Source organism: Castor canadensis, chromosome 8, assembly GCF_047511655.1.
Source record: "Castor canadensis chromosome 8, mCasCan1.hap1v2, whole genome shotgun sequence".
NCBI classification, from domain to species: Eukaryota; Metazoa; Chordata; class Mammalia; order Rodentia; family Castoridae; genus Castor; species Castor canadensis.
This window is the reverse complement of record NC_133393.1, coordinates 131,132,655-131,155,875: the sequence shown is the minus strand read 5'-3', so window position 1 is coordinate 131,155,875 and position 23,221 is coordinate 131,132,655. Positions and strand designations below refer to the sequence as shown.

At 40.3% G+C, this 23,221-nt stretch overlaps 1 long non-coding RNA gene across 1 annotated transcript in view; it reads left to right on the top strand.

The window, feature by feature from the left end:
• Positions 1-13,533, top strand: part of LOC141425568 (uncharacterized) — a 70,600-nt gene extending 57,067 nt beyond the window's left edge. Inside the window, exons 2-3 of the long non-coding RNA XR_012450544.1 lie at positions 11,526-11,740; positions 13,005-13,533. This is a non-coding gene — a long non-coding RNA (uncharacterized lncRNA). The remainder of the gene's footprint in view (positions 1-11,525; positions 11,741-13,004) is intronic.
• Positions 13,534-23,221: the final 9,688 nt, after the last annotated feature.

Sequence of the window (23,221 nt, the reverse complement as noted above, 5' to 3'; positions counted from 1 at the left end):
TCTTATCCAAAATGCTTGGGACTAGAAATATTTTGATTTTTTTCAGATTTAAAAATATTTTTATGTAAAATAGAAAAAGTATATAATACAGTTTCTCTGTAGTATATAATACATATGATTTATACATGATGTATAAAGTGAGATGTCTTAGTATATCTTATAAAAGTTAAACATGAAATTCATTTATATTTCATATATGCCTTATACACATAGCTTGAGGGTAACAATGCAGTACTGTGTGTGCCCATGTTTTGACTGTGACATATCACAATATCAGGCGTGGAATTTTTCACTTGTGGTGTTATGTCAATGCTTACAAAGCTCTGGATTTTGAGCATTTCAGATTTCAGATTTCCGATTAGGGGAGTTTACGACGGGATGGAACAGAAGAGACAACTTGGAAAAAATTCCATACCTCATATCAGTCACAAAACTAAACTTCAGCATATTAAATCTTAAAATACTAACTGTGAAGAATAAAGTATAAAAACCTTTAGAAATAAAATGTAAGAGAATGTTTTTTATGACTGCACTCATTTATAGTCACTGACGTATCTTCTGGTCTCACATACACAGATTCAACCAAAATGCAAACAGGAAATATTTGAAAAAATACTTGTGTCTTTACTGAACTTGTGCAGAGTTTTTCTTCCTTCTAATTCTATAAACAATACAGAAAGCAACTATTTACATGGCATTAGGTATTATAAATAGTCTAGAGAGGATTTAGAAATATGGGGGATGAGCACATATCATGTGCCAGTACAACAAGAAACTTGCCATTTTATACAAGAAACTTGAATGTCTTCAGAGTTTGACATCTATGGTGGGTCCTGGAAACAATTCTCCACAGATATGGAGGGATGACCATATTAAACCAAAGGTGGGGATAAAACCAAAGAGTGACACACTTGACTGGATTCTAAGAACTTCATGACAAAAGATGTCATAAAAACTAAAAAGATAAACTACAGACTAAATAAAAATATTTGCAACCTACGACCACCAGCAAACTATTATCTAGAATATTTTAAAATACCTACAAATCTACATAATGAGTTCTTCACAGAACACACGACCAATTCTACGTTTTAAAGCGAGGCTCACACTCACTGAACACTAACCATTCATTGTTCCAAAAGCTTTACTGGGCCCTAGCCATACCTTGTTCTTAAATTTTACATGTGTGAACACACATAATCCCATCAAGAACTTCATGAGCTGGGTACTATTACCTTCCAGAGAGAGAAAGTAGGGCCAAAGTCATGTAACTAGTAAGTAATAAAGCCAGGATTTGAACACCAAGAGGTTAGCTCCCAGATCTGGGCTCTTATCCCCCATGCTGTTTTGACAGTTTGCTAAACTTAAATGTTTGACACCATTAACTGTAGCAATGCTTTGGCAAAAAGGAAGCAATTGTATGTTGCTGGTGTAAGCACTTAGCTCCAGAGAGTTGACTTGATGAATAAAGATGTATTTTAGCCAGCCACCTAGGATTCCACATCTAGGTCCTCAGTCTAGAGAAAATCTTACACATGTAAATAAGGGAAATGTACAAGAGTGTTCATTGCCTCTTTGCTCATAATGGTGCAAAGATATAGTGTAGAATACTCATCAAGGGCATGTTAATGTGAAATATTCTAGGTAAATCTCTATTACATAATGTTGATGAAAAAGCAAGGGTATAAAAAGAATAAGATGACATTTGTGTGAAGATCAAAAGTTTGCATGTGTAGTAAATTCATAAAACATGGAAAGTCAGGAGAATGGTTCCCAATGGTTAGCACTGTGAAGGGATGGAAGATGGAGGGGGAAACGGGAGGAAGTAACAATTGTATCTGTGATGCTGTATCTGAGGTAGAGCAAACATGGTGAACTAATAAGACATGACACAACAGGGTGCTGCTGTGGTTTGGTCCTGGAATGTCCCCAAAGGCCCTTGTAAAAGTTTGTTCCCTAGAGTGGAGCTGTTGGGAGGCAGTGGAACCTTTAAGAGGTGGGGCTTAGTAGGGGGTCTTCAGGTCACTGGGGGTGTGCCCTTGGAGGTGATGGTGTGACCCCAGCCCCTTTCTGTTTCTCCCTTTCACTTCCTGGCCAATGAGGTGAGTGGCTTTGCTCTGCACTTTGAGCCTCCAAAACTGTGATTCAAAGGAAACCTTTTGTCTTTACAAGTTGATTATCTCAGGAATTTGTTACAGTGATGGCAAGCTGACTTACATGGGTGGTGGATAAGTTCTGTTATTTTCTGTACTTTTAGGCCACAGTGTCCTGGCCCACCTTGTTTCCCACCTCACCTTTCGCTCTATCCCTCTTCCATGCCACTGACCATGGGCCTCCTCATGGGCAAACATTGGACAAGCCATGCTTCTCAACTCCATGTTTTCATCTATACTTTTCCTCCCCTCAGAATGTCCTCTCTTCAAAGGTCCTGTTCATCTTTTATGGCTGGAAGTGTTTCCTTTAGAAAAATACCTGACGGTAGACCAGTGTTCATGGCCATAGCAGCTCTATCTACTATAGCTAAGTCATGGAAGCAATCCAAGAATGGATAAACAAAATGTGGTATATCCATACAATGGAATAGTATTCAGCCACAAAGAGGAATAAAGTTCTAACACATGTGACATGTGAATGACTCTGACTACAGTGTGCTAAGTGAAACAAGCCAGTTACAAAAGGGCAATACTGTATAACTGCACTCATGTGAGGTACCTAGACTCATCAAATTCATAGAGATAAAAATATAGAGGTAGTTGCCAGGGCCTGGGAGGAAGGAGTTATTGTTTAACTTTCACTTTGGGATAGTGGAAAAATTCTGGAATTAAGTAATGGTGATGGCCACAAACTGAACTGTATGCTAAAAATGGCTAAAAAGGTAATTTTGTATGTATTTCTCACAATAAAAATACAGCAACAAAAGTAAACAGAACCCTAGAAGGAACTTAAAATTTTATTAGAAGTCTTTCAAAGAGGAGGAAGAGGGAAATTACATCTCTCTCTCTCTCCCCCTCCTGTCTTTCTGTTGATATTTCCTACCTCTTGTTCCCCCTTCTGAGAACTACCAGGTGGACTCCATTGGCCTCAGCCTCCATGGCGCCTCTGCCCCCCTCTCTCTCCTTCTCCCTCCATAGCTGTGTCTGCTTTTCTGCGTATCTTTGTTTCCTTGCTTTGTTTCCATTTTGGCACTGTGGCTTCTCCCCTTCTGCTCTCTATCCATCACCCCAGTGATGACAGCAAACCCAGGCATTTCCTCTCCCTTCCAGACCAGACCCAGTGCCCAAGTCCAGCCTCAGACTCCAGCCCACCCTCTTGTGACCTCATCTCATGGTCTGTAAGTTGACTTTGGTTTCTTGACCATGTTATGAACTGTAAGCAACTAACTTTGCTTTGCAAGAAGAGCCAAGCCCTGTCCTTCTGACAGGAACTGGGATGTGACTCCATCTTGCGGTTTATCCTTCTGCCTCTGCTTCCTGAGTAGCTGGGATTACAGAAGTATGTTGTCATGCCCAGAACCCAGAGGCAGACATATTTAACTCACTCCATTTACTCCCTCATTCTCTAGTTCCTAATGATCCGAAACTAAAATCAGATCATTGTCATTGTTTTATGAAGCCACTTTGAAGTCTTTATGGTGACCTCTTTAAATGCCTTGGTATATTTCTCCAGTTTCATATAGATGCATAGAACATGCCAGAAACTGATAACAGTTTACCAAAGGAAGGTACTTTTGGGGTCAGTGATGGGGCTGAGTGAGGGGAGAATGAAAAAAAAATTACTTTTTATTTCTTACCTTTTCTTCACCTTGAATTTTAAAAAAGAAATGTATGCTACTTTGATAATAAAATAAGTATTCACAATGAAATGCTGTGTCCTAACTTGTGTAATAGGTTCCCAGCACTTGACCCTGAGTCTTCCTTTGGGGGCAGCTGTAAGTCAGGCAGCTGTGGAGGATAACTTTAGCTTCTGGGGGAGACTGTCAGGAGGGGGCAACTTCAAGGTCATCTGGAGAGCGGCAAGGGTGGGGAGGGTCTGACCACTAACACTTCGTCTAATTTGAAAAGTAAGAGAGTCCCAGTGGCTAGAGAGATTTGTTACAGGGCTGTTGCTCTCGGCCTGCTGCTTCGGCCCCTGGAAACAATTTTGCAAACAGCCACGAGGAAGACAGTCTCCTTCTTCAGTTAGGCAGAGAAGCCAGGTAAGGTAAATATTTGAGATGGGGACAGCCGAATCTGTGGAGCCTGGGGTTTCAGCCCAGAACCCTGTGCCACCAAGTTGTCTGGTGACCCAGAGAGCTGGAGCCCTGTTACCTTCAGAAAGCCTGGCTCCCTTTTAGTGAAGTGGGAGGAAAAACAGGCAAGGCATTAAGCTCTGTGGTTATGAGAATGCTGACGCTGTATCTATACCTTGTATTAAAGTACACATTTTACCTATTTTTACTTTTTTTAATTGATGTTGATTTTTTTGTTTTAATCAACATCTTTTTTTTTTTTTTTTGGTGACATTAGGGTTTGAATGCAGGGCCCCACTCTGGCTAGGCAGGTGCTCTACCACTTGAGCCACTCTGCCAGCCCTTAACAATCCATTTTTTAGAGGCAGATGTGAGCACACACACATATAGACACATTATTTTTTCTTCTGTGGTACTGGGGATTGAACTCAGGCCTTGAACTTGCTAGGCAAATGCTCCACCACTTGAGCCGTGCCCCCAAACCTTCTTGCTTTTAGTTTTTTTTTTTCAGATAGGGTCTCATGCTTTTGTCCTGGCAGGCCTCGGACCTTGATCCTTCTTCCTCTGCCTCCTGAGTAGCTCGGATTATAGGAGTGTGCTGTCATGCTCAGCCACTAGATGCAGACATATTTACCTTACCGAATGTACTACCTCATTCTCTAATTCCTAGTGACACTAAGTTAAGATTAGATCATGTCATTGTTCTGCTGAAAAGTTTTCAATGTCCTTCTCTTTCTGTAAAATTTTGACCTCTATAGAGCATATGTGGAGTGATGCACAGTTTACCATCTAACCTGGGAAGGCTATTAATCCTTATGTTAGGAAAACAGGTGTAATGGGGACTGTCCTAGGAAACCAAGATGTATCCATGAGGCCCCATGAGATCCAGCTTCTAGCTTCATTTCTTCTTTTCCCCATGTGCTCACTTTGCACCAGGTACGCCAGCCTAACCTTGTGTGGTTTAACAAAGCCACTGTGAGGGTCCTTGTTGGCCCCTCAGGAACACTCAGTATGACTTATTTAATCTTTGGGGTTTCAGGTGTCACTGCTCAGAGAGGCCTCCCCCGTCCATCCAGTCAACAGCAGTCTCTGAAGTTACTTTCCATTTTATCTCTGCTCATTCCTATCATCACACCGGTTACCATCTGGAAAGAGCTTGTTTGTGCCTTCTTATCCATATCAGCTAGCAGAATGAGGTCAAGGCCTTCTCTGTCTTGTTCACTGGCCCGGTAGATAGTAGTGGCCACTAAGTACATGGCGAATGAATGAATGATCAGATGGAGGTCTTCAAATTGGACCAAACCACCTGGATATCTATTGCCACTGCTTTGATTCTCATTTTAGTAGTAAGGTGTATCCTCAGCAGAAGAGAATGAATGAGGCCAGAGAAAAGCAGAGAGCGGAGGGAGAGAGAGAGGAGAGATGGAAATACATGCAGCTTATGGGTCTTGTGAATACAGAATTTATCCTTCGTTTCTTCCTTAATGGGGGTTGGGATTTCATATTTGTAACTGGAGACTTCTAATTGAACAGAATTGATCTAGTTCCTTTGAGATATAAAAATAGAAATATATCTGTCTATTTTTTTAAAAAAAGAAAATATTGTGGGGAATGTGTGAGTTGTGGCCCCAAACTGGATGTTTTGCTCTTTTTCTTGGAAAGTTAAGTGATGATGTTGCTGCTGTGACAAATTGCCACAAAATTAATGGCTTAAAATTACGCAAATTCATTATCTTTCAGTTCTAAAGGTGGGCCAGACTGTGTTCCTTCTAGATACTGCAGTAGAAAGTCTGTGTCATTTGCCATTTCCAGCTTCTAGAAGCTTCACACATGTCTCCTCACATCAGGAGATCTCTGTTCCCATTCACATCTCCTTATCTGAATCTGTCCCTCATTTATAAAGACTCTTGGGATTGCATTGGGCCAACCTAGATAATCTGGGATAATCTCCCCATCCAAAAATCTTTAACTGAATCTCATCTACAAAGGACCCTTTCCATGAAATGTTAACATAGTCATAGGTTTCAGGGATTGGGATGTGGACATATTTAGCAGGTCATTCATTATTCTGTTTATCACAAGGGAAAGTCCCTCTTTACCCATTTCCTCTTTGGCTAGTTGGTTGGGATGGAGATAGAACAGCTGGAGCTCAAGCAACCACCTTGGGCCATGGTTTGAGGATCGGAGAGCAGAAATACAGATGGCTCAGGTTCCTGACCACTTTGTGAAGCTTCTTTACCTGCTCTGGACTGCTGGTCTCCTGGCTTCTTTGAGGTAATTTGTGTTTTTTTAAATCTGACGGATGCAGCTGTACCCCCTTTCCTACTTAGTTTCATATCCCAACTGCTTCTGCATGCCAGTAATTATTTAGAAAACTTGACTTTTGATGATTATACTGTAGTCCAACTTCTATTTAATGATTCTCCAAATATTTGATAATTAGATCATTTTCAATTTTCTTTTACGTGTCAACAAAGTTCCAGAATTTTACTACACAGATTCTAAGAAGGAATTCATGACTTTATGTGCAGTTCCTATCATAGCCTGTGCTCATAATAGACCTTCAAGGACCCAAGTCAGGTGGAAGAAACTTGATTAAATGAACAAATGTACAAGAAAACCTTCCGTGTCACATGTTCTGGACTTGAAAGCCTAAATCGAGTAAGGGGATAAGGAACATCATACATATAACACTTAAAGGTGACAGTAATATTGTCCAGGCAATTTTTAAAAAAAGAAAATTTACATTATTTGAGTAAAACTTGATTTTATTAACTATTTTTAGGTTGCTTTTTTAATTCAAAGAAGCTTGTAGGGAAAAATGGAATCCTTGGTTCTGTCACTCCCCCATGGGGCAGTAACAAATTACATTATTGTGCCAACACCCCATGAAAATAGCACATTAGGCAACCTTTAGGGCTCTGTATTATTTCCCTGAACAGCAGTCATAAAGGAAATTCAAAGAATCACAAATACAGGTCAATGATAAGAGGTCTTGCAATACCCAGCTGTAGGGGAGTATATAATTATATGAAGTCCACCATCTTTCTCTGTGGAACGGCAGTCACTTGCCAGTAAAATTCAAGATGTTATGTATCTGTTTATTTAGCTTCTTATTTCCAATGTACTTACCCTCTTTTCTTCACTAGACTCCTTCTTTTTTAATTTTAGTGTTTTAATTTTTTGTTTAGGCAAGTTCTCGCTCTATAGCCCAGTGTGGACTTGAACTCACTTTGTAGCCCAAGATGACATGGTCCTTCTACCTCAGCTTCCTAAGTGCTGGGATTATAGGCATGGTCCAGCTAAGTACTCCTTACTCTTAACTATTTAACAGACCATATTTATTTGTTTTCTTGCTTTGAGTTACTTCCCTAAAAAATAAACTACCTAGTGCAAGGATTCCGCCTGCCTTAGTCATTGGTGTCGTTTCTGCATTCATACATTTGCAGGCACTAAGTATATACATCCAATGGCAAATGCCAGCTGTCAGGAGAATGGTGACTTTGGAGGTGGAACCAAAGGGTTGTAGAAGGACCAAAGTGGCTTTGACTGTATTCTGAGGCAATGGGGGAGTCCCAGACAGCTATGGAGCTGGAAGTTGGAGAAGGGCAAGAGACATGATCAGATTTGGACTTTAAATACATAACTTTGGGCTTGGTGTAGAGGAAGGGTTTTGGATAGCCACACAGTCTAGAAGCAAGGAGACCAGTGAAAAGGCTTTTGTGACATTGTAGGTGAGCATAGAGAAGAGCTCAAGCTAGAAAGTTGGTAAGGATGATAATGATAACTATAAATACAGGAAAGTTTGCTGCACAGATAGTCATTGCAATATTTTCGGTGCTAGCTGGGCACCGGTGGCTCATGCCTATAATCCTAGCTACTCAGAAGGCAGAGATCAGGAGGATTGCAGTTTGAAGCCAGCCCTGGACAACTAGTTCATGAGACTCTGTCTCAAAAAAAACCCATCACTAAAAAAAGGACTGGTGGGGTGGCTCAAGGCATAGGTCCTGAGTTCAAGCCCCAGTACCACAAAAAATTTTTTTTCTGAACTACATTTGCCAGTCTCCTTTGCAGTTGGTATGGTGCTATGTTACAACCAATGGAATATGAGCAGGTACTTCCAGGCCTGATCCATAGAAAATTCCCTATGTTTACTTCTCTATGTTCTTTCCTTCTAGATAGTTGTAATAGAGAAACCATGTATTGGAGACAGTCTGGCATCCATTAGGCTAGATCCTTGGAAAGCCATGTAAAATTTTCCCAAGTAGCCAGAAATATCTTGGAAAGTTAAATGAGCAAGGAGGAACTATCTGCTATGTTTGAATCATTGGACAATGTTAGGTCTATTTTTTCTATCAGCTAGTCTCACCCCAATGAATTTTGGCACCTATTTTTTTTTCTAAGCATGATTTGTAATGATTTAAATATGATGTCTCATTTAATCTTTGTAAGTCTATTTTGAAACAAATTATTATTGTTCCCAATTTACAGATAAGCAAACTGAAATACAGAAGGACTATGCAACCTACTGAAGGAGGAAGCCAGAAAATAATGGAGCTAGATTTCAACCTGAGTTCTGGCTCTAATATTTTAAGCAGTATCTAACAGTGGAGATGGATAGAAATGAGCAGATTTTTAAAAAAAGATATAGATGTCTTTTCCTTTCAATTTAACATCGAGATAGACCAGAACTGTAAGAAAGTTTGAGTGGTCAAGCATGAACATTAATTAAAATTCTGGTTATTATTTATGAAATAATATTTCAAGTAGAATTTAAGAAGATAGGACTGCGTTAGGTCAGGTTTCCAAGGATTCAGACTCTGAGACTGAGATTCCATCAGCAGGTGTATTGGGCTCTGTTTCCTGAAGGAGGGAAGCAGGCTCAGGCAGGGCAAGAAGTTGAACTATAATGTAGTCACCTTGTTGTCTCAGCCTCTCCCACAGGATGAGTCCTCTGGAGCTGGATCACTCTGCAGATTACTGCCATTGAGGCAAAGGGTCTGGGTGTCTGGGTTCTGCTTCCACTAGTCACTGGCCATGGCAGTGAGGCAGCCTCTCTGGAGAGGGATTCAGCTGTGAACCAGTGTTCCCTGTGGCTGGAAGAGTGAACCTCATAGTCTTGAAGGATCTGGCAGGGTATCACAGTATCCTATAATGAAACAAGGAAGGAAAAATGAGTATTATGCTTACTTAACAGGATGCCAGGGAGTTTGGGTGAGAGGGAAGTTTAGTGGCAGCAAGGAAATGGAGACAGAGATGGGTCAGCTTAGCTTCAGACCATGGACAGGTGTAAGAGCCATTGCCATAGACCAGCGCCTGAACCAGCATTGGTAGGATGGAAAGTGCCGAATTGCAGGGCCTTCCAAAGAATGTATTCCCTAGTTTTGATGGGGTAATGAGGAAGGTGGGGAAAGATTTGAGGCAAGCCTCACAGATCTAGTATGGGGGACTGTGTGAAAGAAATTATGCTTGAAGAGTGAGGTTGGCAATGTGCACTGTGTTGTGACATGTGGCATTAAACTGTCTTTTTAGTTTGGTGAAACAAAAATAAATAATTCTCCAATAAGCTGCTTCTGTTTTTACTTTTCCTTTCTTCTGAGGAAACTGTCTATTGCTTCCTCCTGGCCCTTAAAACCATTGTCCTTTCCACCTATATTTGTTTTTCCATCAACGTGTTCTAATAAATAGCTTCTTTTTGTTCTGTTTCCCCCTTTCAGTTGCAAATCTAACAAAACATTCATTTAAATAAAATCACACACATATATATGTATGTATGTGTGTGTATATATGTGTATATATGTGTTTATATATATATACGTATATATGTATAATTTTTTTTGATACAGGGTCTTACTATGTAGCCCATGCTGGCCTTGAAATTTCAATCCTTCTGTCTCTGCCTCCAGAGTGCTGTCTCTGCCTCCAGAGTGCTGGGATTACAGATGTGCACCACCACATCCAGCCCAAAATGTAAAGTTTTAAAGCACAAAACATCAAATCCATTTTTCTTTATTTCTACATTTGTCAGCAGTTCTATCATGATCCATATTAGAAGCTCAAGTATCTTGAACCGTAGTTACAATGAGAAATGGCATGATTATGCTGGGCTTGGGGACACTGTCATGTTGTGAGTGGCCAGGTCCTCTCAGTTAAGTAGATGAACAAAATCATTTATTAGGAATGGGTCTGGAAAAAAACTCATTAAATGCTTTGGTGCAGCCAGTGAGAGTCACGGTTATGTCACTTTGGGATTGGATTGTACCCTTGGTGGGTTTTTTTTCTGACCTGATTTGTACAAGATTGGAATCTCACTTTCTACAAGCAGCATTTTTTGCCATGTGATATGAAAATCTTCAAACAAAGTAAGCATTTATTTCGGAAAGGAAAATGAAAAGGTTAGTAATCAAGTGAAATCAAATCGGTGTAGAAGACACTGATGTGCGTACCTGGAGCAGATGAATCATTCATGTAACACACTCTTGCCTCACATCTCTGTCCCAGACACTGTCCTAGCTGTGCCAAGAATGCAGAGGTGGATGAAGCAGGTGAAGCCTTGCCTGTCCCAGAACTAGGAGAGAGAAAAGAAGCAGTGATAAGAAAGGTGACAATGCGTGTAGGTACTAGGTACTAGGAAGAAAAGTTGGGCTGCAAATTACCTGTCTAGCCCCATCTTCCCATTTTACAAGGTTACCAAGTGACCCCAAGCTTACCACTTGCGGGGACAAATTTTCAGACTCTGGGAATTTGAGTAGGGAAGATGGGATTCAAAATTTGAGTAAAATGGGCTAAATAAAATCTAAATTCCTACTTGAGACTGTCAGCAATCATTGTCCATGAAGACACTGCTTAATATTAACAGTGGAATAATGAAATAGTGGCACTCTTTCAACCAACATCCACTTAAGTGACTCAAACAAAGAATCAGTGTCCTCTGTTCTGTCTGTGAGGACAAGGACTGGTGCCCAGAGCCCAATGAACAGATCTAGTCACTCTGTCCCTCCACCTGCCCACCCCCCCCCCCCGGACCGCCCCGTTCCTCTTCCCAGGAGTTGAGTTTTCTGCTTTTTTAGAGCCAGAATTCTTTGTTCTCTAACATATGTGTGCCAGATTTACTCGTTATTGAAATTATGCCTTTTACTTCAATATTGCATTATCTGACAACATATGAATGTGAAGAGAATTTTTACAATAAAATTTTACTGACATGCTTCGGAAAAGTTCAACAATGTCAAATTAATGATAAAACATTGTGAAAAATAATAAAATCTACAATATTTTGCTCACAAATGTCTTTCAGCTTTTCATGTATGACAAAGAAAGAAAAATCGAAAATGAGAGGAGGAGTGGCTCAAGTGGTAGAGCTCCTGCCTAGCAAGCAGGAAGCCCTGAGTTCAAACCCCAGTGCTGCCAAAAACAAAAACAAAGAGAAAATGAGAAATGAGATCTTACAGATTTTAGATCCTTGCCAATAAACACAGGGTGAAAGAGAAGGCCACGACCTTCCCCAGATGGGTAAGTACATTTATATTCCTTAATGTTAAAATATTATGTTTACAATATATTGTAGTTTAGATCTGAAATGCGTTGAAAGCTTACACCCTTAGTGTGGCACTGTCAGAGGTTCTAGGAACTTTGAGGTGGAGCCTGGCAGGTGATCCCGTGGTCACTGGGAAGGTGTCCTGGAAGAGGGTGGGGCTCCAGCCCCTTGCTCTTTCTATCTTTTACTTCCTGGCCCCTGTAAAGTGAATGGCTTTGCTCATGCCCTCCCTTCCACAGTGGGCTTCCTTGTCACAGGCCCAAAAGCAACAGGGACAATTGATCATGGACCTCCAAAACTGAGAGCAAAATACACCTTTCATCATATTTTTCTTTTGTCTTTTCTTTTTTTATGTTTTTTTTTCTGACTATGTAACTCAAGCTGCTCTTGAACTCACAAACCTCTTTCCTCAGCCTCCCAAGTGCTGGGATTAAAGGCATGCACCACCACATCAAACTAATCTTTCTTCTTTATAAGTTGAATATTGCTAGTATTTTGTTACAGTAGCAGAAAGCTAACACATAATATCAGTACATTCTCTTTATTTCTCATCTGACATTTCTGATTAGCCCATTAATGAGCAATTCTGTGTTAAGTAAGATTTTCACTGTATTGTACTGTATGCAAAATGTTTGACAGGATCTCCATTCAAGTTACCATTATTAGATAAAGAATTTATGTGCCTTCCAACAGTTCCTTTCCCTCATTTGCACAGTGCAAGTAAAGGCAATATTTCACTTTTCAGCAGCACCTTCTTTTAACATATTAAAGCTCTTTGCAAGGGCAAGTTTCTCAATAAGCAGTCAAGCTCCCATCACCCCAGGGAGGCGGATGGAGTAACTCGTTATCATCTCACCAAGGTCGTTAGCTTTGTGCTGAGTTACTGGCAGATGTCGCCAATCTGTCTCTCAGGAGAGTTGTGTTTCTGCTAATCTTACCACCACCCTGTGCCCTGTCCCTATGCTAAATGATTCGCAGTATTACCCAGAACTAAGAATATGAAAAGAGCCCTTGACCCTGGCTGGGTCACTGAGTCTTGTTGGACCTCAGGCATGTTAGTCAGTCTTTCTGTGTCTCTGTTCTTGGAGTTGGAGTGTGACGTGAGTGACACCCTTGCCATGCCAGCAAACCAGATTGAGGGAAATAGTGTTTGTCAAAACAGATCTGAACATTGGAGCTGCAGATACAAAAGCAGCAGTGGTGCGTACATTTCACTTTCTTTTCCTTCTTCCCTTTCAGCTTTCCTGCTTTTTGTTCTTGGATATTTTCCATCCTGAGTTGTCCGAATGGTTCTACTTTTCATATTTGTTACTGAGATCAGAAGTGGAAGTTCTTTGTCAAATGCCACCCTGCCATCTTCCAATACCATCTTGACTCACTCATTCACTCAAGGGGAGTCACAGACTGTCCAGGTGGCCATTGACTGTGTCCTAGCAGCAAGTGGCTGGTATTCCCTAAAGTCTAGTGGATAGCTGTTGCTTTGGACAAAAGAAAAAAATAATGTAAATGAATTAAAACTGATTGAAAAAAATCATCGCACCTCTTATTCACAGAAGTACTGCCAATACTGGCAGATGAGTGAAACGTACTTTCAACAGTCGGGGTAGCTCAAGTCAGTGAAAGGCAGGTTGGAAGCATTTGTAAAAGATGTTGTAGATGAGTATTCAGTGACAGGAAAACTGTTGTGACACTTAAGTGATGAGGTGACCTGAAGAGTAACTTACAACATGATCCCGTGGTTTAAAAAATATGCATCTGAATAAAAACATGTGGAAAGCTATCTGGTAACTATCTCTGGGTCATATGATTACAGAAATTTAAATTTTTCTTCTTTATGTTTATCTGCATTTTTTTTGGCAATATAGCGGTTTGAACTCAGTGCTTTATGCTTTCTAAGCATGTGTTGTCCTCCTTGAGCCATGTCTGTGTGTCAGACACTTATAATGTTGAATTTAATGGTAAATTTGTTTAATCCTCACGGCCTTAGGGCATAAGTATTATTGTTCATCTTATAGTTGTTGAAAGCTGAAACTCAAAAAGTTGTTTCTTATCCAACCATTAAGGAATAGAGCAAAATTGTGTTTTTCAAAAACTCCTGAGGACTTACTTACTGAATCCACACTGTGAGCTGGGAACACACCAGTGAGCAAAATACTGTGGTCCTGACCCTTAAAGAAATACACTGCAGTTGGATGACGTCACAAACGAAGCAATAGTCACAAATGTGATGACTCTTTCTAAAGGGGAAGCACTGGACACAGAGGAGCTGTTAATCTGGGCTGTTGCATCCGCCCTGTGCATAACTCATTTAAACCAAGATCTGAAGCCTCAGTAGGAGTTAACTGGGCGAAGACTGGGCGTGGAAGAGCATCCCTAGTAGAGGGAAATGTATGCACTAGGCCACTGAGATGGCATTTTCTATTACAAGGTGGCATACCCAACCATCCACAACTTTGGCTTGAAATGAAAGCATTTATTTCTCCGGTGGGAACGGCAGAATGGCTGCAATTGCCTGGGCATGGCTGCGTTACAGGGTTCAGATCTCCCTTCTATGTTGCATAGCCTCTTTCCACCTATGTTTCCTGGAACATAGTCTCTTCATAGTATATGACAGTAATACCAGAGCCCAGATGAAACCACGCAAGTACATTTAAGGTCTCACGTCATAGTCAGAAACATTTCATTGGCTAACATAGGCCAGAAGGCCAAGCCCCCAAAATCAATAAATGGGGAAAATATTTTACCCACAGTGTACAGCATTCCAGAGTTACACAACACAGAATTTGAAGAAACAAGGTGAAAAATTATAAATCATGGTTTGATCAGCCACACCTGGATTTTTCAAGGACTCCACTTTAGTCCATTAGCTAAAGTGTAACTAGTGTAACTGGGGGGGGGGGTGGGCAATACTACAGGCTCGTCTTATAATTGGTTGTCCTTGGAAACTTCCAGTGTACAAATGACATTATCTCCAAAGGATAATGACTCATCCAGTTTCTATCTGAACTTTACTCTCAGAAAGCTGAGTACATTGAAATACAAGGTGAGCATCCTTTATTTGAGATGCTTGGAAGCAGAAATGTTCTGGACTTCATAATTTTGGGGAATTTTGGAACACGCACGCACACACACACTGAGATATCCTGGGGATGTGATCCAAGTTTAAGGATGTGTTTCTTACACACATAGTTTGAGATAATCTCACACAATTTAAAAACAACTAATTGTGTCCATAAAATAATTTCATGGTGTGGATCTTTCCACTTGGGGCTTTATGGTGACGTTCAAAGAGTTTCAGACTTGGGAGTATTACTTTTTAAATCATTTAATAATGATTAAATAATGATTTTTTAATCATTTAAAAAAATGATTATTGTTATACTGGGGGTACATTATGACATTTACAAAAGTGCTTACAATATATCGTGGTCAAATTCACCCCCTCCATCATTCTCCTTTATCCCCCTTTTCTCTACCCTCATTCTTGGAATAGTTTCAGCAGGTCTCATTTTTCATTTCACACATGAGTACATAATATTTCTGCCATATTCCACTCCTACACCCTTTCCTCATATCCTCCCCTCCCTTGGGCGTATTTCATGTGAAATATGTCCAGCACCAGGACTATCTCAGAATTAAACGTCCCTGATCAGTTATGGTCTCTATGCGGCAGAACGTTCAGTAGCTGTGTGTCAGAGGCAATGCACCAGTGCTGTGGTCCCTGAGTAAAGAACATTAAATGTGGTTGCTACTCACTCTCTTGGAATGGAGGCCAGCTATTCTGTACTCTGTGAGTAAGACAAACTGTCATAAACTGTGAGGAAATATCTAATTTGACTGCTTTACCCCAGGAAAGCAGATCTTCTGTTTGGTCAGATTGTTTGATAGTGTTACAAGAATAGCTCAGTTTATTTTTACCCATTGCTGTACAGATGTACTCATTTGCTTCTCAAGTGCTTTGGTGAACAGGTGTGGGGATAGGAGTTGGCCATGTATAAACTGTACGAGTTCATGACTTCACCAAGTATGGGTTCCCCAACCCCCCAAAAAAAGATGATTCATGTAGCATGTCACATACAACCACTGCCTTATTAGCTGTCATGGTTTGTTCTGCCACAGGAACTGTATTCGTTTCAGCTAATGAGATTTTTTTCCTGGTAAGTAGTTAAGTAGAAATCACTGTATGGTGCTTCTGTTCTGGAGTCAAATTTTTCCCTTTATTTTAAGGGCGAGGGGAGCATGGCTCACGTGGTAGAGAACTCGCCTAACGTGTACAAGGCCTAGGCTTAATCCCCAGCACTGAGAATAATTCCCTTTATTTGGTAAAAGCTAAATTTTTATAATCTTGAGGATTTAAAACAGAATCTGTATTCTCCCTGACAATTCTTATTGCCCATAAAAAAGCAACAGTCTTGTTATTTGCCCACAGTAAATTTTATTGCAAAGCATGTGTCATTTCAAGGGAAATCAAGGAATAAATTTTATGGATTTGGAGCAATTTCTTTCCCTCATTTTTTTAAAAATCACAGTTATATGAGCTTTCTGCTTAGTTACATTATTATATTTTATCACTTCGTTTTCAATGACACATTTAAGAAAGGCTTCTGTTTGCTGGTTTCCTCTTCTGTTGTATTTTGATTCTTCTTACTTGAGAACTTTGACGTTAACAGTGATTTCCTGCTCTGTTAGCCTGGGCCCCTTTGAAAGCCAGCATATTATGCCCATTTCTGACTAGCAGTCACATTCAGAGGGGACAGTCCCCAACACACTCCCTGAGTGAGAGTGTAAGAGGTGGGAACAAAAATGCCTTGACTGCGAGAAGCAAATGTAGGCCTTCGTTGCTTCCTGATGATTTGCCTTATAAAGGGCTCTGGGGACTGGCTGCTCATGTGTTTGTGGAAGTGTCATTGGTGAATTAAAGAAGCTTTGCTCTCCACAGATGAATCATGGGGACTGATGACATGAGGAAGAATAAACGTGGGTTTAATCCGTGAATTCTGTTCACAGGTCATTTCCCAATAGACTATTTTTGCACAACTAAGAAATTCATTTTCTTCATTATTCCTGCTGAAAACAATGAAATAGCAATGTGATTTTTACTTAGTTTTTAAATGTTTAAATAAGTCCAACCAAATAGAAGTTGTAGCTGCACTGACAATGTCAGTTAATCAATTTGATAGCTGTTTCTTACCCAATTCTCCTCCCTCTCATAGAACTGACCGCTTTACCAAAACTGGCCAAATTAACTAACTCTTGCCATTGTAGAGACCCAAATTCTTAACAGAAGTAACAACTACAGTTTATATGAACACACAGCTCTTAAACATTAAAGAAATTTGGAATTTTAAATAGCAGCTAGTATAGTTTTTTTTTCAGGATGGTATGAGGTTTAAATTAAAATTTGTTTTACATGTTATTAAATTAGATTATGTAGTTATTAAACTAAATCAATGTAAGCCAGCCTCACAAAGTGAGAAAAGTTGATGATTAAAAGATATACATATGAATTTTATTTCTTTCTAGTTATGTGATCCTTAACACAACCACAGCAAGTCTTATTTGTAAAAAGGGCCAATCAATACCTGTTCTCTCTGCTCATGGGGTGTTTGACAAATGGTGCTGTGAGTATGGGTGCGATTTGAAAACCATGAAGAGTCATGCAATGTAATTCAAAAAGAAAGCTTAGAGATTGCTGTAGTTTGGATCTTAACTGTTCTCCAAAGGTCCATGTGCTAAACACGGTTCTCCAGGGTGGTGTGATTGGGAGATGGTCAAGCCTTTAGGAGGTGGGGCCTACTGGGAGGTCTTTAGGTCATTGAGGAGATGGTGGGACTCCAATCCTGTTCTCTTCCCTTCTCTCTTTGCTTCTTGGCATATAGTGAGTAGTTTTTCTCTGGCACAAACTCCAGACATGATGTGCTACCTTGGGCCCAAATCAACAGGGAAAACTATGGGCTGACAACTCTGAAACTGTGAGCCAAATGAAACCCTTTCTTTTTATAAATTGATTATCGCAGGTATTTGTTATAGCATCGGAAAGCTAACTAACACAGACCCATCTTCCTTTTACTGTTACTATTTAATAACAGCTGGTAATTGTTTTTTCTATTGGAGTTTTAGGGAAAGACAGGAAGACAAGAAACAAGAAGAAGGAAAAAATGGTTAGATTGGCAGACTTAACAGATAAATGAAACTAGATTTGAGTAAGGATGGTAAATACCTGATCAGTTTTCAAAATTAGTCTTTATCAACACCATCTATAAAATATAACAGAAATAAGATATGTTCCCAAATTATAATATATGTAGGAGATAAACTCATAAACCATTCTGAGAAAAACCTGAAATTCAATTATATATTTGAAAATATCTGAAGAAAGGAGAGATATGCCATGTCTTTGTCATGTAAGTGTGTTAATTTACCTCAAAATTAACCCATAAATTCAATATAATTTCAGAAAAAACAATTATGGCAAGGTTTTATTTTTTGAGAATTTCAACATATTTATTCCAAAATTTATATGAGTGAGTAAAGGCTCCTAATGTCTAAGTCTACTTTGAAAAGGAAGAAAAAGGAGGGCTGCATCTTCCCATACAAACCAGTTTGAAATGGATGCATAATCAGATAGAGCTACAGAAAAGGCCCATATGTCATCTGTACGGAAAACTGCTTTGGATTATATTCATGTATCTAAGTATCACAATGAAATCCTTTGCTCAGTTAATTTATACTAATAAAAAATTTTTAAATGGTGTGGTATTTGTATATAACCTACGCATATGATCCTCCTGAACACTCTAAATCTCCTCTGTATTATTTATAATACTATACAATGTAAATGTTATAAATAGTTATTACACTTCTTGTTTAGGGAATAATGACAAGAAAAAAGAAGCTTGCACACATATATGAAAAAGCTTGTACACCTGATCTTAGCCAAAAGGTTGAGAAGCAAGGTATATGTGTAGTACAGATGCAATCCTCCCCACCAGTATTTTGAATTTGCATTTGGTTGAATCCTTGATTGCAGAAGCCACGGGTTTGGAGGGCTGACTGCAAATGAAGAAAAATAGATTGGCTCACTATCTCACGCTTAGACAAGATAAATTCAGTGCAGAAGTAAAATTATAAAGCTAATAGAACATACTGGAAGTGTTAAAAGATCGTGGAGGTAAAGGACCTAAGTTCAAAATTTAACAGATTTAACCACACTTTAAAAATTAAGAATTTCCTGTTACAGGACAGACACCATAAGCCTAGTTAATGAAAAGGTGACAGAAAGAGAAAACATTTGTGTTTAAAACCTATAAAGGGTTACTATCTAGACTACAGAGAAGCATTAAGGTCTTTTTATTTGTAAAATGGGAATGATGATACAAAGTAAAGTGCTTAGCACAAAGACTGCCACACAGTTATTACTGGTTTCTCTCTTCTTTTCCTCTGTGAGTAAACACATTTTCTATTAAGTCATCCTGTATGGGCACTGAATTTCTGGATTCTGCATGGATTGATAGAGTTACAGAGAAATGTATACACAACTATGCAGCCAGTTCCAATATCCACAAACACTGTTTAGTAAATGTCCCTGGACTCTGTTTCACAAAAGTTTAAAAAGTGAGTAGAATAACACAAGCCAGTTCTTGTGACACAGAGATGAAGAAAATACTGAGTGCACCCTTCTAACAACAGAATCAACTGCCAACCACACCTGCCAGGTGATGTAGTGAGAAGATTATGTTTCATGGCTTGAGGGGCGAATCTTGTGACTGTCACATTCCATCCAGCATAAGGCTGGGGCCCGAGGGTGCCACATCCGAGAACAAGTGACCAGGGGAAACAGTTGCCCACTCCTTAGCTCTTGGTTCAGGTGTAAGTCTGAGAACTGAATGGGCCAGCCCTCTCTTGCAGGCTTTCTTGGGGACTTCCATGCCCAAGGCAGGCTGGCTCCAGAGGACCCATCCTGCTTGCTGAAATCAGAGCTTCACCTTTTTTTGCTTTATGATCTCAGCTTTAGAAAAGGCTGCGGCTTCCCACATGGGGCCCAAAAACTTGGGTGATGACGCACAGTGGGGAAGGCAGCAAGCTGCACTCTGTGGCAGTGACCCTGTCTGGGTTTACTCTTTGGACTTGGAGGAGGGATAAAGCAAGTCAGCCAGGGCCAACCGCTGATAGGGAAGGAGGGAAAATGAATGCTAATTCTCTGACAGGCAGTGCCCCCCCCCCCCCCCCACACACAGTCTCCTCCTATCCCTTACAAACCCGGAAAATGCATATTCCTGTCCCTATATACAGATGGAAAAAATTACAGCTCCGCAGGATGCCAGTGGCTTGCACCTCTAATCCTAGCTACTCAGGATACTGAGATCACGGTTTGAGGCCAGCCTGGGCAAATAGTTCGGGAGACTTAGTTCCAAAATAACCAGAACAAAACGGACTGGAGGTGTGGCTCAAGCAGTAGAGTGCTTGCTTTGCAAGTGGGGAGCCCTGAGTTCAAACCCCAGCTCAGAGAGGGAAAATTGCCCAAGTTATTCAGCTCATAAGTGACTCCCTGGTTGAAGCCCGGTTTGTTTGACTCTACACCCCACCATTTGTTTGCCTGCTTGCTTTATTGGAGGGTTTCACTATACCAAGTCTCTGTATCTGTAGATTTGGAGTGGCATGGAGGGTGGATGAAGGTAGGGTAGATGCCCTGATGGCTTGGTAGACTCCGGTCCCTTCCTTATCTGATCTCAGCTGGTGTTTCAGTTAGGTTAAAGAGAACAGATAACATGTTTCATTGCTGTGTTTGAACATGTGCTCCCGTGACCAACTGGTTTTAGGGTGACTTTGGTTACCCAGCAGAAATTCTGCTGTCATTAATGAATAACATAATTCAAGTATGTGCTCTGCTTGTCATTCAGAGGAAACAGCATTTCCAGGAAATATTCCATACAACATCCACAAATTCCCTGTGCAGAGAGGAAGGCAGATAGGGCCTTCACAGCAAGCAAGCACTGGCATGCTGACCTGGCAGCCAGGGAAATTTCATCTCTGTGCTTCCGGGATCTTGTGCTTTAATGAGCTGGTTTCATTAGTCGCTAACAGTCGCGTACTTGTTTAAACATCTGACTTCTTGTGTGTGTATGTGTGTGTGGACTTGGGAGATCACAGGTATTTGCGTTCTCATTAGCATATGTTAATTGTATGAAGCAATGGGTTTCTTATGACATTTGCATACACACATGTAACTTACTTTGATCACATGTGCTGTATTACCCTTTCTTTCCTCCCCCTTTCCCCACATCTCTAATAACCCTCCTCTTATTTTTCAAAAGGTCTTTTTTTTCCCTCTAAATTCCACATTTGAGAGAATATATGCAATATTTGTCTTTCTAAGTCTGGCTTATTTCACTTCATAAAATGATCTCCAGTTCTATCCAATTTCCTGCAAACAACTTAATTTCATTTTTCTTTATGACTGAGTAATAGTCCATGGTGTACATTTACCAGATTTCCAATTATCCATTAATGGACACCCAGGGTGATTCCATAACTTGGCTATTGTAAGCAGAGCTGTGATAAGCACAGGTATGCAGGTGTGTTAGTTAGCTTTCTGTAGCTGTGACCAAGATACCACAGGTACTATTGTCCCTCTAATAAGAGGTCAGAAGGATTGTTGTAACTACATGTTTTCACCCCTATTTTTAAGGTCTGTGTGACAATGACTAATAATTATCATCATGACAGTGATAAAAGCAAGACAGTCACTGTTTGCTCTGTGCTGGGCACTGTGGTAAGCCCATTTTGTGTTCACAGTAATTCTCTGTTACATGTCATTTAGGATTGGTTTGAATATAGGTAGCAGAAACCCAGCTTCAATGACTTAACCACATGGGGAAATTTTTTTTTTCATGTAAAAGGAAGTCCAGTTGTAAGCATTTTAGAGCAAATATGTGGTACTTGAGGCCAGAAGACAGCCAGTTTACTTCATTGGGCACATTCTAAACCATGTTTGTGACAGGCTCTTTGATTTCATTTGTTGCAATTGATTCTTAAGCAGAAAGTAGGAAGCAGAGCAAAGCTAAGGGGCAAAGCTAAAAAGGTAAATTCCTGTTGAACATGAACCCTCTGACAAGCTCCCTCAGAAGTGTACCTCATTGTCCAGAGCTGTGTTGCATGACCACACATAGCTGGTAATCCAAGAGTGCTTAAGTGAGCCCTTGGTTAGTAGAAAAGAAAGGATGACTGGCTACTAGGTATGTAATTAGCAATGCCAACCATAAGTAGCTAATGTTTGTTCAAAATTTATAGATAAGGGAAAAGAAATTAGAGAAATGTTTGTCAAAGGTCACCTAACTAGGGAGCAACTGAGCCTGGGGACCAGAATCTAGTTGTGGATGTCCCCAAAGTCACATTCCTAAGTGCTGGGCTATAATTTCTTCCTGATGCTTGGGTGTGTTTAGGCTAGAAAACAGGACTTTGGGTTTCTCTTAGGAATAGGGAGAATAATGATTTTTCAACTTTTTTTTTTTTTGGTGGTATTTGGGATAGAACCAACAACCTTGTTCATGCTAGGCAAGTGCTGTAACTCCAATGTTTTCCACTAAGATCAACCATGAAAGACATGACAGGGAGATTTTGGAGCACAGCGAGGAAGTGTTTTCTAAAATGATCTTGTTATAGAAGCAATATGGCACCTCTTGGACAAGGAATATTTGTGCACATATTTTGAATTACTTCTTAGAGGAGATCCTTGAACTGACTGGGAGTTTGGATCAATTCTGAGTTGATTCTTCCAGGGATATGAAAGCAAAGTGGCTATGTAATAGGCCAATCATGAGGAAAGGAGGATTCTGGATTCAGTGTGGATGCCTCCTGATTGCTTAGAACTAGAATGACCATATCATTAATTTATGGTCCAAACTGGAACTTTTTTTAAGAGTAAAAGAGGGATTTATTAGTAATTATGCTGAGACAAAAGGGGAACACCAGGACTAGAGGTGTGGCTCAAATGGTAGAGCACCTGCTCTGTAAGCATGAAGCCCTGAGTTCAAACCTCATTACCACCAAAAATAACAGGGAGGGGAGTGGAGGAATAACACCAGCAGCAGAAGCTGTGGCTACCCTGGCCACCTAGCCACCTAGCCACAGGTTCTTGATGAATACAAGAATGGGAGGTCTGGACTTCATAGGTACTTACAGTTGGGCAAATGACCAGAAAAGACAACCCCAAGGACTACCCAACCACTTCTACAGGCTGGACCTGTCTATGATGAGCTTTGGTGACAGGTGTTGACATCCCATAGTCAGGGACAATGTGTGACTCCTGAAAACATGCGTCTGACACAGACCACAGGCCCCCAAGTCTCCTTTCACATGACCCATTGCAGAGACACTGAGCTTGGATAATGCTATGCTATTTTCTGAGTCATGAACCCAGCCCATTATAAGCTGGGGAGGAGATTGGATTTCACACA